This window comes from Onychomys torridus, chromosome X (genome assembly GCF_903995425.1).
Source record: "Onychomys torridus chromosome X, mOncTor1.1, whole genome shotgun sequence".
NCBI lineage: Eukaryota > Metazoa > Chordata > Mammalia > Rodentia > Cricetidae > Onychomys > Onychomys torridus.
Window position 1 is genome coordinate 53615632 of NC_050466.1, and position 14926 is coordinate 53630557.

Here is a 14926-nt window from a genome sequence, read left to right on the forward strand (position 1 = left end):
AAAGTCAAAAGTAATTGCCTCAAGCATTAGTAAACCTGACCCAACAAAAAATTAATTTTCAACAGCAGTTTGAGAGAAATGTAGATTTAGCAAATATTGAAGATTAAATGTTATCTACCTTAAATTCATATGAAATAAACTTAAACGTAATTTTAAGTGTTGAAAAGATGACTATCTAAATTGTTAATATTCAACTAATTATAAAGTTATAGAAATTTTAAGCATATTTTCATCGACATTAAGTATGAAGCAAAATTGATAAGATATATAGGAAGAAACAGAAGTTTCTTACATAAAAATTCTAACACACTCCTTTTAAAAATTACTTTTACTTTTTGAGATTATTTCCCCCTTCCCTTTCCTCCCTCCCAAACTTCCATACCCACCCTCCTTGCTCTCTTTCAAAATCATTGCTTCTATTTTACATTATTCATTATTACATACATATATGTATATACATATATATTCCTAAATACATAAATAAAACCTGCTCGGTCCATATGTTACTTGTATGTATGCTTTCAGGACTGATTATATGTTTTTTAATAACTAGTTGTGCTCTTTTCTGTGGAAGACTATTTCTCCCACTTTTAGCATTTCTTTATTGTCCATTTGTTCTCTGTGTGGGGTTAAGGATGCCTGGGCTTTCTATTGTCCACTTTAGTGTGTTTATTACTGTTATCCTTGTTCAGCTCGTGTTTAGGCAGCCATGTTGGTAAGACTTTATGGGTGTAACATCTGACATTCCTAGGAGATGCAATCTCACAGCAAACTCCCCAAACCTCTGAATATTACAATATTTCTGTCTTGTTTTTTGCAATGTTCTCTGAGCCTTAGGTATAGGAGCTGTTTTGTAGCTGTTTCTGTTGGGTCTAGGCTCTACAATTCTGTACTTTGATTAGCTGTTAACACACATTTTAAAATTAGATCAAAGAGACAAAATTATTCAGAAGAATGTGAAGGATATCTTTATCACAACTAAGAAACTTCAACTTTATCAATATTAACTTCCTCAAATTAAAATTTTTGAATAGTGCTTGATTGTGAGGAATGAATTAAAGAAATATTAAAAAATATCCCTACACAAAATATTCTAGGTTCAGATGGTTTTACAGGCAAGTGTGACTACATTTTAAGGAAATCATCTTAATTTTAATGAAACTCTTCCTAACAACAGAAAGAATGTCCCCTAACTTAACCTTTGAAGTAGGCATAATCACAATATCTACAGTAGGCAAAGCCATTATGTGAAAGAAAAATGACATATTCAGTTCATTTACAAATATAAATGCATAACTCCTGCTTGAAATATTAATTGAACACAAAGCTGTTATGCTAGTGATGCAAAGGTAGTCAAATATGAGGAAATGTGTTAAAGTAATTCATTAGTTCATAGATTCTAAGAAATATTGCATCATACTAAAATTATTGTTGAAAATGTTTTGTTAAACTTTTGTATGTGAGAAGTAACACAATCTATTTCCTTCTTCATATTATCAATGCAGAATGTAGTCCTGATATTGTTCTGTCTTTAAATGAATCTATCTTTAATGTGATATTAGCATAATTGATTATAAAATTCAAGGGACAGATGGAAATAATTTGAGGCTTACCTTCTAGTATGAAAGGAAAAAAATGTCTAAATTCTGAGTGTTACTGTCTGTAATTAACTAACAACTAACTAACTAACTAACTAACTAAAAAGCATCAAAACCTGATAATCACTGGGCATTTAAGATCTGCAAATCCATGTTAAGATGTGTTGATATGGCTTTACCTGTATTTGTCTAGTCCATAAGACTGTACTATTCAGGGAGTGGGGACAGAGACAGACAGGCAGGCAGGCAGGCAGACAAGGACAGAGACTACCAAAGGCTAACCTGCATCATAATACTTTAAAGATTTGATGTTCAATATTGCCTATACATAGGATTAGAGGTGGAGGAATAAATGGACACAATAAAATGGAGTGTAAAGAGAACTGATTGCAAGTAAATTAATAACTGAACTGCAATTTTCTACCATATGTGTTTCCAAAATTAACTGCCCTATGGATATCTTATATAAAATTGTAGCCAGAGGACAAAGATGAATTAGAACAGTTCCATGGGGAAACATAGGAACACTGATATATGTTTATTTTTAATTATACACCACAAGGGTTAATTATATGGGGTCATTAGAAGAATACCTGCTCCAGATTAACTCTAATATGTGCAAAAGTGATGAGCTGCAATGACAGATATACTTTCCAGCAACAAAAAATACTGAGCTCTAAACTTTGAGTAGAACATCAGTACACTGGAATTGATCCAGGGGGCAAGAGGTGTGATAGGATGGTAAATCAAAAATATAAAGAAAATTTAGCCTGAAAATATGGTTTTAGTGTGGCAGGATCACTGTCTACAAATATTCAAAAAGCTGTCATATAAAAAATGAAATGAAACTTGTTTGTTTAGAAAAGGAGCCAGTTTTTAAGCTCATAGAGTTGCTAATTTAAGATAAATAAAAGGTATAGATATCCAGTAATTTTTTAACAGTTTAAATCACAAAATATTGAGTCCCCCATTCAAGAAAACATTTAAGAAACTATAGAGTGCTTACTTTGGCAGCACAAATATTAAAATTGGAATGTTACAGGAAATATTAGAATGGCCCCTGTGCAAGGATACCATTAGTGAAGCATTCCATAGTTTTCCTGAGTTATCTATAGGCAGTTAATGATTGCTGGGGATAGAGACACATATTCTTCAGTGGTGTTACACTGATAAAAAGACCATGGTTGTGTCAAAATCATTCAGTTTGGATCTTATAAGAAATCCTAGTAGAATAAAATGGGTCACAAAAAAAAGAGAAAAGAAAAATATGAACATAGTAAGAGGACTAGCTGAGTAGAAGGGGATCACTGGGAGTAGAAGGAGTACAACAGAAGCTAACGGGTAATGTGAATATGATAACACTTTATATTTATTACTTCTACTACTGCTGCTGCTGCTGCTGCTGCTGCTACTACTACTACTACTACTACTACTACTACTACTTGTAGCTAGAAGATTTCTCTGGTCTTGGCCCTGCATTTTTCCTGTCCTGCAGACACTTATAAAATAAACATTCAGAGGCTTAATATTATTTATAAACTGTATGGCTTATGGCAGGCTTCTTGCTAGCTAGCTCTTATAATTTAACCCAGTTCTATTAAGTTGCCACATGGCTGTAGCATTACCAGTCTGCTAGCATCTTGCTGCTCCTTTGGTGGTGGCTGGTGTCTCTCTCTCTTCTTCTTTCTTCTCTCCATATGTCTGCTTAGATTTTCTGCTTGCCTCTAAACTGCCTTGCTATAGGCCAATGCAGCTTTATTTATCAACTAATCAGAGCAACACATATCCACAACATACAGAAAAACATCCCACAGCACATCCCCTTTCTGTCTAATCAAAAAGGAAGGTTTTAACTTTACCATAGTAGAATTACATGTAACAAAACAGTTATCAAACAAGAATTACAGTTACAATATCTAGTCTAACATGAGCGGACTGGGGAGGGCGAGGAGTGAGGGATGAGAACATAGGGAAATGGGAGGGTCAAGCTGGAACAGGAACAGAGTGGGAGGGCAGGGAGGAAGATACCATGATAGATAAGGACATCATGGGAATAGGAAGAGGCAGGGTTCTGGGGAAGCTCTCAGGAATCCACAAGGTTGACCCCACCTTGGTCTACTGGCAGTAGTCCAAAGGGTGCCTGGACTGGTCTACTCTGGTGACCAGCATAGCAAATAACTGTCATCATAGAGTCTTTGTCCAGGGACAGATGGAAGCAGATACAGAGATCTCTGAAGTAAATTGGTGCTGCCATGTCTCATTGTCCAGAAAGTCTAAATTTTTAAAACATTTTAAATGATGTATTCTGTAGGTCTTTGAAGTATTTGAAGATTACCTATCTATCTGAAATATATCTATGTATACCTAGAAAACTTAACATGACTATAACTTTGACTATCATAGAAGACTAATTGTTCCATTATAATTTAAATGAGTTGTATAAACATAATACCTTAAGCAAGAGTAAAAATATACATACAGTATAACAAAATTAACTTTAAATTTGTATCAATAAACTAAAATCCATAGCAATGTAAAACATTTTTAAACAACTTGCTCTTTAAAAGTAGGTTCATTAATCTACCCTTTCATCCTATCATATCTATATCATATCCCCTTTTCTTCTTTAGAAAGAGATTGCATTTATAATCAACCTGTTTTAAATAAAAATAGTGGTTTTTCTCTGTCCCACACCAGAGGGCTCTTTTGATATGGGACACAAGAATCTTTCAACCCCTCTTTTTTTAACAATATGCCTGGGTTTAGAGAAGGAATGAGCCAATTCCATCTCCAAAGCCAGTTTGGTATATTTGACAATTTGGGTGTAGCTTCTCATACTACTTCCTGCTAGATGGGGGCTCTGTATCTTATGGGGACACAAAAACTTTTAGGATTATGGAGTAGTCCATGAAGGTGTATCATCTGAGCCAGTTGCCTTGAAACCATTCTGGATGTTGGATTATCTGGGCCATGGTGTCATTGGAGACCTTTCAGGGGGTCTTGGCTGGTCAAACCTGATGTATCTTAATCTGGAACAAATCCATAGCCTCTGGCTTTCTGTGGAAACAAAAGCAGAGCCTCCTTTCCAAAGCAACATATCCTTATATCCAAATTTTGAAGTCAAGGTATCTTTAAAATATATATATTGGCTTAACACAACAGCTTTTACAATCAAAGGTTTTTCTGCAGTTAACAATGCCAAAGACAACACAATCCAGATTCTCTATGTAATAGCCATCCTTATGTGGCTTATTTTTTTATACTACCTTTACTGTCTCTTTAAAAACTTTATTTTTAAAAGCTATGTATTTCATTATATAACTGTATATATTCCTTATTATCTTTCTTTCAAGCCTATGCACATTTTTACACACATTGTAAAGCATTTAAATTCTTGTTTCATCTGAATCTGCCTTATTGTATAACTATTGCTTTAAACTGTAGCAGTTAGTACTAAAGCAGAAATCTTGGCTGTTAGCTCCGCCCAATTTAGTTTTTCAACATGGTGGTGATAATTCACCACTAGCTCTGTGAGCCATAGTGGGTCTAGGCTTCTATCCAAGCAGCGTGTAACCCAGAAACTTCTTTTTCTTTTTTTTTTTAGTAGCAAAGACTAGATCCACCACACAACATAATGTGCCACTTGTAGAAGCCTCATTCCCGCCACACTGCCAGTCAAGCTCGCATGCCATGAACCCACCATAGTAGCACAAACCCGCAGGCTGCCACTAAGTTGAGAAAGAAAACAAGGAAGCTGTTTTTAGCTTGGTTTTTCAATCTTGTTTCTCAGGTTTTAGGTGGAAACTCTTGCCAACCTGTTGGGTGCCATTTGTAGCTGGAAAGTTTCTCTCCAGCTCCCACCAAGCCCCAGCAGTCCTGCAGCCCACTTATAAAATTAGAAAAAAATTTTTTTTGTTATGACTATGAGACATGTCAGCTCCTGGCAGTACCAATCTACTTCAGAGAAAATATGGACAATGAAGAAACTGCATATGGTGTTAACTTTCATTGTGGCAAAAGTTAGCCACTGGACAACAAAGTATCCTCAAATCAACTGCTAACAGGACAGACAGTACATGAAACAAAGGACTACCAATTCTTACCAAGACAAGTGTGGTTGTGGCTTTAGCAACAGGCATTCTTTGAGACCAGGACAAAATGGCACCATCCCTGGAGTGGCCTTTGCAATCCAGAAAAGGTACAGTGCCCTTTTCTTCAAAGGCAACTGAACAGGCTTCTGATGTGCAGTGGAACAGCAGCTGAAACAGTTGTTCTTGAAGATTAACTAAGCTGAAAGAGTCTAACCTCTCAATGGTAAACTGGCATTTAATAGAGAGATGTAGAGAAGAACGGGATGCCAAGATGAAACCACAAACACACACACACACACACACACACACACACACACACACACACACACACACACAGCCAAGAAGAATGGACAGCTGAATTGAAAAATCATCAACAATTTCCAGAATTTAAAATCCTGAATCATGACATGACACTAGTGGAATTCAGGTGTTTCTGGTACATGGACTGGTCTCACCAAATGTGAGGTCAAACTGTTGACCTTGAATACATTCTAGTTTACAAATGAGTCTGTCAGATATGCTAAGCCTATAGGCTGAAGATGATGCCCCAACACTGCAGAGAAACCTCGGGTGACTGTCCAGGCAGCTGGCTGTTTCTGTCAACACACATTTTTTTTTTTTTGGAAGCTGCTTGTGTGCACTTCCTGTTTTTATTTTTGTTAGGTAATATTTCCTTCTTGGGTCTCTGAGGGAGTTGAAGATTAGATAGTTATTATTAAAGTTTAGATAGTTATAGTTTTCCTTGTCAAGAATTTTAGAAAAGAAGCTCACTAAAGAGTAAGTGTATAAATTTGCAAAACATTATAAGATAGTTCTGTTAGTAATATAAGTTAGGATAGAAAGTGAATCAGGTACATTTTGGACTTACCAAAATAGAATAGATAATGGAATATTTTCTCTGAATTTGTCAATGCAAATGGACTAGACATTGTTTAGGTATTTATTGCTTGTATATATGGTATATAGTTCTTGTACTTTTTGTATATAGTTTTTCTTATGTTAGTTATAACTTTTTTCCTTTTTTCTTTTTATTGAAATAAAAAGGGGGAAATATGGTGATATTTGATTTGTGCTGAAATGTGATTTTATTTGTATGTTAATTAAGTTCCGGGTGGGGGGCAGGGGGTAGAGCTAATAGCAAGCCACAGCAGAAGCTGGGTGGTGGTGGTGCATACCTTTAATCCTGATCACATGACAGGAAGATCTCTGTGTGTTCAAAGATACAGCCAGAATGGAGATACATGTCTTTAATCTCAAATACCAACCATAGAGACCTAGAGGTCTGTACAGACAGGCAGTGACGAGGAAGTCATGTGGTTGGGTTTACAACCAATAAAAAGGCAGAACAGAAAGTCAATAAAAAGACAGACATACAGGAAGTAGGCCTCTTTGGGAGGGGAAGGACGGCAGTGGCAATGAGGGGTAAGAAAGGGTTTTAATCTCTGCTCTTAACTACTACTCTGACCTCTTGGGCTTTTAACTCTGCATTTGGCTCTGTGTTTCTTATTTAATAAGACTATTACATCTACATACTTTCTTTTCCACCAAGGCCAATTCTCTCCCAGCTCCAGCTGATAATTCACTTGGACTATTTAAGTCCTTGTCACCTTCCAAAGTTTTGAACAAATTACTCAGTTCATCATTTTTCACTCCAACAACAGTCTGTAGGTAGGAAATGTCTCTGAATAATTTTTGAAAGTCATTAAGAGTCTGTAATGGATCTCTCCTAGTTTGCACCTTTTGGGGTCTAATTCTTTATAGACCTATTTTATATCCTAAATAATTACTAGAATCTCCTCTATGTATCTTTTCAGGAGGAATTTGTAATCCCCAACAAGGCATTTTTTCTACTTCTTCAAACATTCTTTCTAAAGTATCTACATTTGAATCAGCTAGTAAAATATAGTGCATGTAATGATAAATATAGATTTAAGAAAATTTTTACATATCACTTCCAATGACTGTTGTACAAAATATTGGCACAGGGTTGGGCTATTTAACATTCCCTGTGGGGGAACCCTCCATTGATATCACTTAACCAGCTGAGAATTATAAGTGGGCACCGTGAATGCAAATCTTTCTCTGTCTTTTTCTTGTAAGGATATTGAGAAGAAACAGTCCTTTAAATCAATAACTATAAGAGGCCATCCTTTAGGTAACAGAGTAGGCAAAGGAGTTCCAGATTGTAGAGAGCTCATTGGCTGCATTACTTTGTTAATTGCTCTTAGGTCTATTACCATTCTCCATTTACCAGATTCTTTGTAATAAGAAATTCAGAATTCCAAGGACTGGTTGATTCTTCAATATGCTGAGCATTTAACTGCTCTTCTACCAGCTCTTCCAAGGCCTGCAGTTTCTTTGTTGTTAAAGGCCATTGTTGAACCCATACAGGCTTGTCTGTTAACCATTTTAAAGGTAGAGCTGTTGATATCTTTGAAAGATCAGGAGTTGTTGTGCCCTGTTCTTGTACAATCTAGTTGGCCAGTGACTGCTCTTTTTAATAATTCCTAATATTTCTCACAGAAACATGTGTTAGTTTATGGTTTGTTTCTGAAGTTGGAGGAATGTTAACCTGGGTATTCCATTGTTGTAATAGATCACAGCCCCATGAATTCATAGCTATATTAGATACATATGGCTTCAATTTTCCTCTTTGTCCTCCTGGTCCTATACATTTGACTTATCTTGTGCTCTGTTTCACTTGAGATAATGTTCCAATCCCTAACAGCTGAACATCTACCTCCTGACGAGGCCAAAATTTGGATGCCAAAATTCTGATGCAATTATTGTGAGGTTTGCACCTATGTCTACAAGACCTTCCAAAAGAACATCATATTTTTAATTTTGGTCTTTGTTCATAGAAGTTTGCCAAAAACTTGCTTTATGGTTTCTCCTGAATTTCCTATTCTCTCTGTCAGAGATTTTCTATCACCCCGAGCAGTCTGGTTTATTCCAATAGGCATTTGGTTATTTAATTATCTGAGAAGTGACTTGTAGGATTGAATGAGGCTATGGTATCTACTAGATTTTCCATAATATCCATTCCTGTTGTATCAGGCAACTTTTTTGCAAAAGTTTCTTTGATTTCTTTCTGTAAATCAAAAAACATGAGAAGAATTAGGGTGACCCAACAAATGCATCCTAACCTTTTCCCAATCATACTTGCTTTTATTAAATCTTAAGGGTGTGATACAATAACAAGAAACATTCCAATCACATTTTAATTTTATCTGCTCCTTCAAAATTTCTAACTGATCCCCTAACAATACAACAGCTTGCCTTAATTCAGCTAGTTCATTTACTATCTCATTATCAATTTTGCTCAGTCCAAAGGTCTTCTGAATGTCTACTCGAGTCTCTAATGAATTCAGCAGTATGGATTTCTTCATGAAGTGCCACTCCAGCTACTGCTGCCATAGCTGTCAATGCAATGATTCCCATAATAACTGCAACCACCAGTCCAACCATATGATGATGTGCTCTTTTTAATATTCTTTCAACAAGCTTCTGTACCAGGATCATCACAGAAAAGTCTTGCCATGGCCTCGACAATTTCACCAGTATCCAGATTGCTGGCCTTGCTCTAAGAATATATAAACTTTCAAGGGTCATTTTTAAACATATTAGAATTAACACAGGTATGAAGGGTACACTGTTCACAAGTGATGCTGTAATTATTTGGATGCCATTGTACCGGCCCCTTTAATGGCAAATAAGGTAATGGTACACATGCCATAAAAGGATGGCTTTGATTTAGTCTAAAAGACAGAGTGTACTTATCATCCTTAATGTTTAGTTTTCCTTCCCATGCCTTAAGAGGGTGGAAGGCACTTGCCAATTTCCACAAATTAGTCTGAATTGAATCACCAAATTGTAGGAGAGAACTTGCCATTCCAACTCCATGCCACCGAATAGGTTCATTAATAGAAGCACTGGTTTCCACAGTTCCATTTATATTATACCGTTTCCATCTTAACTCTGAGTAAGAATATTTCCCTTGAGGGGTGCTGTAAGGGCTCCAATCAATGACATCTCCTTGGCAGATATTAATTAGCACTCAAGGTTTCTCACTCTTACACCGTTACAAATGTACACAGTCAGATTCCTTATTGGTAACCCTCATCTTGCAGAACAGTAGATTTATGAAACTAGTATCATTAATCTCTTGTCCTTTAAAACCAGATGCATGAAGCATATGATAATTTTGGATAGTATTGACTATGGATAGCCATACTTGAGAGGTTATTTTTAGGCATGGAATTCTATTTCCCATGCAAATAGGAATACCTTGTACTCCAATGGTGTTATTGTCAACACTTTACCCCCCCCCTCTCCATTGGCTGAGCAGAACCTTGGTTGTCATAAGGACCAGGTAGCCAAAAAGATTCATTAACCACTACAGGAATATTCCTATCTCCCCAACTACTGCTATGTTAATTGGAGGATTAGGGATATAAGCCCAATAATTATGATTCATCCCTTTTACCTGCATTGTTACCATGGAAAGCATGGCAAGAAATAAGTGTAGCATTCAGAGGCTTGTGAGTCATGTGAAGTATAATCTCTCCTTTGTCACACAAACTCTTAAACTGTCCCCAAGTGAGAGGATTAGTTGTTTGTTGCAAAGGTCTCCTGTGTCTTCAGCAGAGGCATTCTGGCATCTGCAGCATCTTGGAGATGTCTTTTGCTCATGGCGAATTTTTATAAATTTCTATGGAATACACAATTTATTATCTCCTGTGGAAACATAAGCATAACCCCAACCCCATAGAAACACCTCCCCTTTTTGCCAAGCAGAAGTCATGGTATCCTTGTAGTACACAGGCTGATTTAAATCAGCAGTTTTTACTATGGTCCAATGCCTTTCTGCTGCTGTTGTCTCTGTATCATTAACATTTAGAAAATTTAAGGTTAATAGGCATTATATAGTCTATCTCTGGGGGTTCTCATGTCCCCCTTCTATTTAGCAAGCATCTGTTTTAGGGTGCTATTACATTTCTCAATAATTGCTTGTCCTGTAGGTTTGTATGGTATCCCTGTAACATGTTTTATGTTGTAATGCACAAAAAAATGTTTCATTTTACTGGAAACATAAGCCAAGGCATTATTAGTCTTAATTTGTGCTGGTATGCCCATTACAGCCATTGCTTCTAATAAATGTGTAATTATAGAATCTGCCTTTTCAGAACTTAAGGCAGATTCCCATTGGAATCCAGAATAAGTGCCAATGGTATGATGAAAATATTTTTATTTTCCAAAATCTACTAAATGAAATACATCCATTTAAATTTCATTCTTTTCTGTACGTTTAGGATTAGTTCCTACAGGTGAAGGGAATTGATTATAAAAAGAACAAGCAGGACAGTTTTTTTTATAATTTCCTTAGCTTGTTGCCAAGTAATAGAATTTTTTTTCTTTAAGCCTCTACTATTAACATGATGTTTCTTATTAAATTCTGAGGTTTCTAACACAGATCCTATAAATAATTGATCAATTTCCACATTTCCTTCTGCTAATGGCCCAGGCAACCCAGTATGAGACCAAATATGGGTAATGTAAAGTGAGCAATCACTTCCTTGGACTGTCTGTTGTAGTTGTACAAACAATAAACTTAATTCTGAATTATCAGGAATAAATACAGCAATCTCTATATGCAATACAACCCTTTCAGCATATTGAGAATCAGTAATTATGTTGGGAGGTTCTTTAAAGTCTAATAAAACCATCAGAATGACATACAGCTCAGATTTCTGAACTGATTCATATGGACTTTGAACAATCTTACTGATGTTCCCTGACTTATAACCAGACATTTCTAGTTTATTTGCATCAGTATAGAATGTAAGAGCCCCATAAATAGGTGCCCTTTTTATTTTGCAGGGGAGAATCCATTCAGTTCTTTTTCTAAACTGGATTCCTTTACTTTTTGGATATTTGTTGTTAATTTCTCCTAGGAAATTGTAGCTAAAGTTTTCCTGGTTCTGTTCAGCTCCTGCGGCCTTGCGGCCAGCCAATTGGACCCAAGTAAATACACAGAGACTTATATTGCTTATAAACTGTATGGCCATGGCAGGCTATAGCTAGAGTTTTCTTGGTCCTGCTTGGCCCACAGTCAGGACAAATCTCTCTTACCCACTAGTCTCGTGGCTACTCAGACCCAACCAAGTAAACACACAGAGACTTATATTACTTATAAACAGTATAGCTGAGGTAGGCTTCTTCCTAACTGTTCTTATATCTTAAATCATCCCATTTATATTAATCTATAAATTGCCACATGGCTCATGGCTTACCAGTATCTTCATCTTCTCATGGCGGCAGCTGGCAGTGTCTCTCTGACTCAGACTTCCTGTTTCAAGAATTCTCTCTCCTTGTCCCACCTATACTTCCTGCCTGGCTACTGGCCAATCAGTGTTTTATTTATTAAACAATCAGAGCAACACATTTAATATACAGAACATCCCTTAGCAGCAGGCTTCTTGCCATCTGTTCTTATATCTTAAATTAACCCATTTCTATTAATCTATAAGTTGCTATGTGACTAGTGACATACCGGTACTTTACATCATTTTTATGCATTCTTTATTATTATTATTATTATTATTATTATTATTATTATTATATTTGTGTTTTAATTTTACACATCAGCCATGGGTTCCCCTGTCCTTCCCCCTCCCGTCCCCACCCCCACCTTCCCCTGAGCCCCTCCCCTCCATTCCCATCTCCTCAAGGGCCAAGACTCCCCTGAGGATTCATTTAAACCTGGTGGATTCAGTACAGGCAGGTCCAGTCCCCTCCTTCCAGGCTGAGCAAAGTGTCCCTGTGTAAGCACAAGGTTCCAAACAGCCAGCTCATGCACTAAGGACAGGTCCCGGTCCCACAGCCTGGATGCCTCCCAAACAGTTCAAGCTATTCAACTGTCTCACTTATCCAGCGGGCCTGATCCAGCTGGGGGCTCCATAGCCTTTGGTTCATAATTCATCTGCTTCCATTCATTTGGCTATTTGTCCCTGTGTTTTTGCAATCTTGGTCTCAAAAATTCAGGCTCTTACAGTCCCTCCTCTTTCTCAACAATTGGATACCAGCAGCTCCACCTGGGGCATGGCTGAGGATCTCTGCATCCGCGTCCATCAGGTATTGGATGAGAGTTCCAGCTCAATTGTTAGGGTGTTTGGCCATTTGATCACCAGACAAGGTCAGATCAGGCTTTCTCTTGACCATTGCCAGCAGTCTACAGAGGATGTATCATTGTGGATTTCAGGAAACCTCTCCAGCACTCTGCCAATTCCTGTTCTCATGTGGTCTTCATTTATCATGGTCTGTTATTCCTCATTCTCCCTTTCTGTTCTTGATCCAGCTGGGATCTCCTGCTCCCCTAAGCTTTCTTTCCCTCAAACCTTGCCCTTCATTACTCCCACTGTCATCCAAGTTGTTAATGTAGATCTCAACCATTTCTCTCTCATTGGGTGATTCCTGTGTCTTTCCTAGGGTCCCATTTTCTAAGTAGCCTCCCTGGAGTTGTGTAGCAGTCTAGTCATCTTTGTTTTACATCTAGTGTCCTCCTATGAGTAAGTACATACCATGTTTGTCCTTCTGAGTCTGGGTTACCTCACTCAGGATGATTTTTTCTAGATCCATCCATTTGCCTGCAAACCTCATGATATCATTGTTTTTCTCTGCTGAGTAGTACTCCATTGTATATATGTACCATATTTTATTTATCCATTCTTCAGTTGAAGGGCATCTAGGTTGTTTACAGGTTCTGGCTATTACAAACAATGATGATACGAACATAGTTGAGCAAATGCCCTTGTGGTATGATTGAGCATTACTTGGGTATATGCCCAAGAGTGCTCCAGCTGGGTCTTGGGTGAGATGGATTCCCAATTGTCTAAGGAAGCGCCATATTGATTTCCAAAGTGGCTGTACAAGCTTGCATTCCCACCAGCAGTGGAGGATAGTTCCCCTTGCTCCACATCCTCTCCAGCATAAGCTGTCTCCTGTGTTTTTGATCTTAGCCACTCTGACAGGTGTAAGGTGGTATCTCAGAGTTGTTTTGATTTGCATTTCCCGGATAATTAGGGATGTTGAGCAATTTCTTAAATATCTTTCAGCCATTTGAACTTCCTCTGTGGAGAATTCTCTGTTTAGTTCTATGGCCCATCTCTTAATTGGACTGTTGGGCATTTTGATGTATAACTTCTTGAGTTCTTTATATATTCTGGATATCAGTCCTCTGTCAGATGTGGGGTTGGTAAAGACCTTTTGCCATTCTGTAGGCTGTCGCTTTGTCTTACTGACCATGTCCTTTGCTCTACAAAAGCTTCTCAGTTTCAACAGGTCCCATTGATTGATTGTTTCTCTCAGTGTCTGTGACCTCTGGTGCCAATGCATTAAAGAGTACTTCCTACTTTCTCTTCTATCAGGTTCAAAGTAACTGGATTTATGTTGAGGTCTTTGATCCACTTGGACTTAAGTTTTGTGCATGGTGACAGATATGGATCCATTTGCAGCCTTCTACATGTTGACATCCAGTTATGCCAGCACCATTTGTTGAAGATGCTTTCTTTTTTCCATTGAACAGTTTTTGCATCTTTGTCAAAAATTATATGTTCATAGGTGTGCGGGTTAGTGTCAGGGTCTTCAATTCGATTCCATTGGGCCACATGTCAGTTTTTATGCCAGTACCAAGCTGTTTTTATTACAGTAGCTCTATAGTAGAGCTTGAGGTCGAGGATTGTGATGCCTCCAGAGATTGTTTTATTGTACAAGATAATTTTGGGTATCCTAGGTTTTTTGGTTTTCCATATGAAGTTGAGTAATGTTCTTTCCAGATCTGTGAAGAATTGTGTTGGTAATTTGATGATCTGTAGATTGATTTTGGTAAGATCACCATTTTTACTATGTTAATCCTGCCTATCCATGAGCATGGGAGGTCTTTCCATTTTCTGATGTCTTCTTCAATTTCTTTTTTCAGGGACTTAAAGTTCTTGTCATAGAGGTCCTTCACATGCTTAGTTAGAGTGACCCCAAGGTATTTTATATCATTTGTGGCTATTGTAAAAGGTGATGTATCTCTGATTTCCTTCTCAGCCTGTTTGTCTATTGTATATAGGAGGGCTACTGATTTTTTTGTATCCTGCTATGTTGCTGAAGGTTTTTATTAGCCGTATCAGTTCCTTGGTTGAATTTTTGGGGTCACTCATATATACTATCATGTCATCTGCAAATAGGGAA

The 14926-nt window shown here is 37.3% G+C and overlaps 1 pseudogene; it reads left to right on the plus strand.

Annotated features, from left to right (window-relative positions):
- Positions 1–2596: 2596 nt before the first annotated feature.
- LOC118574866 lies at positions 2597–2697 on the plus strand (annotated as a pseudogene).
- The last annotated feature ends 12229 nt before the right edge of the window (positions 2698–14926 follow it).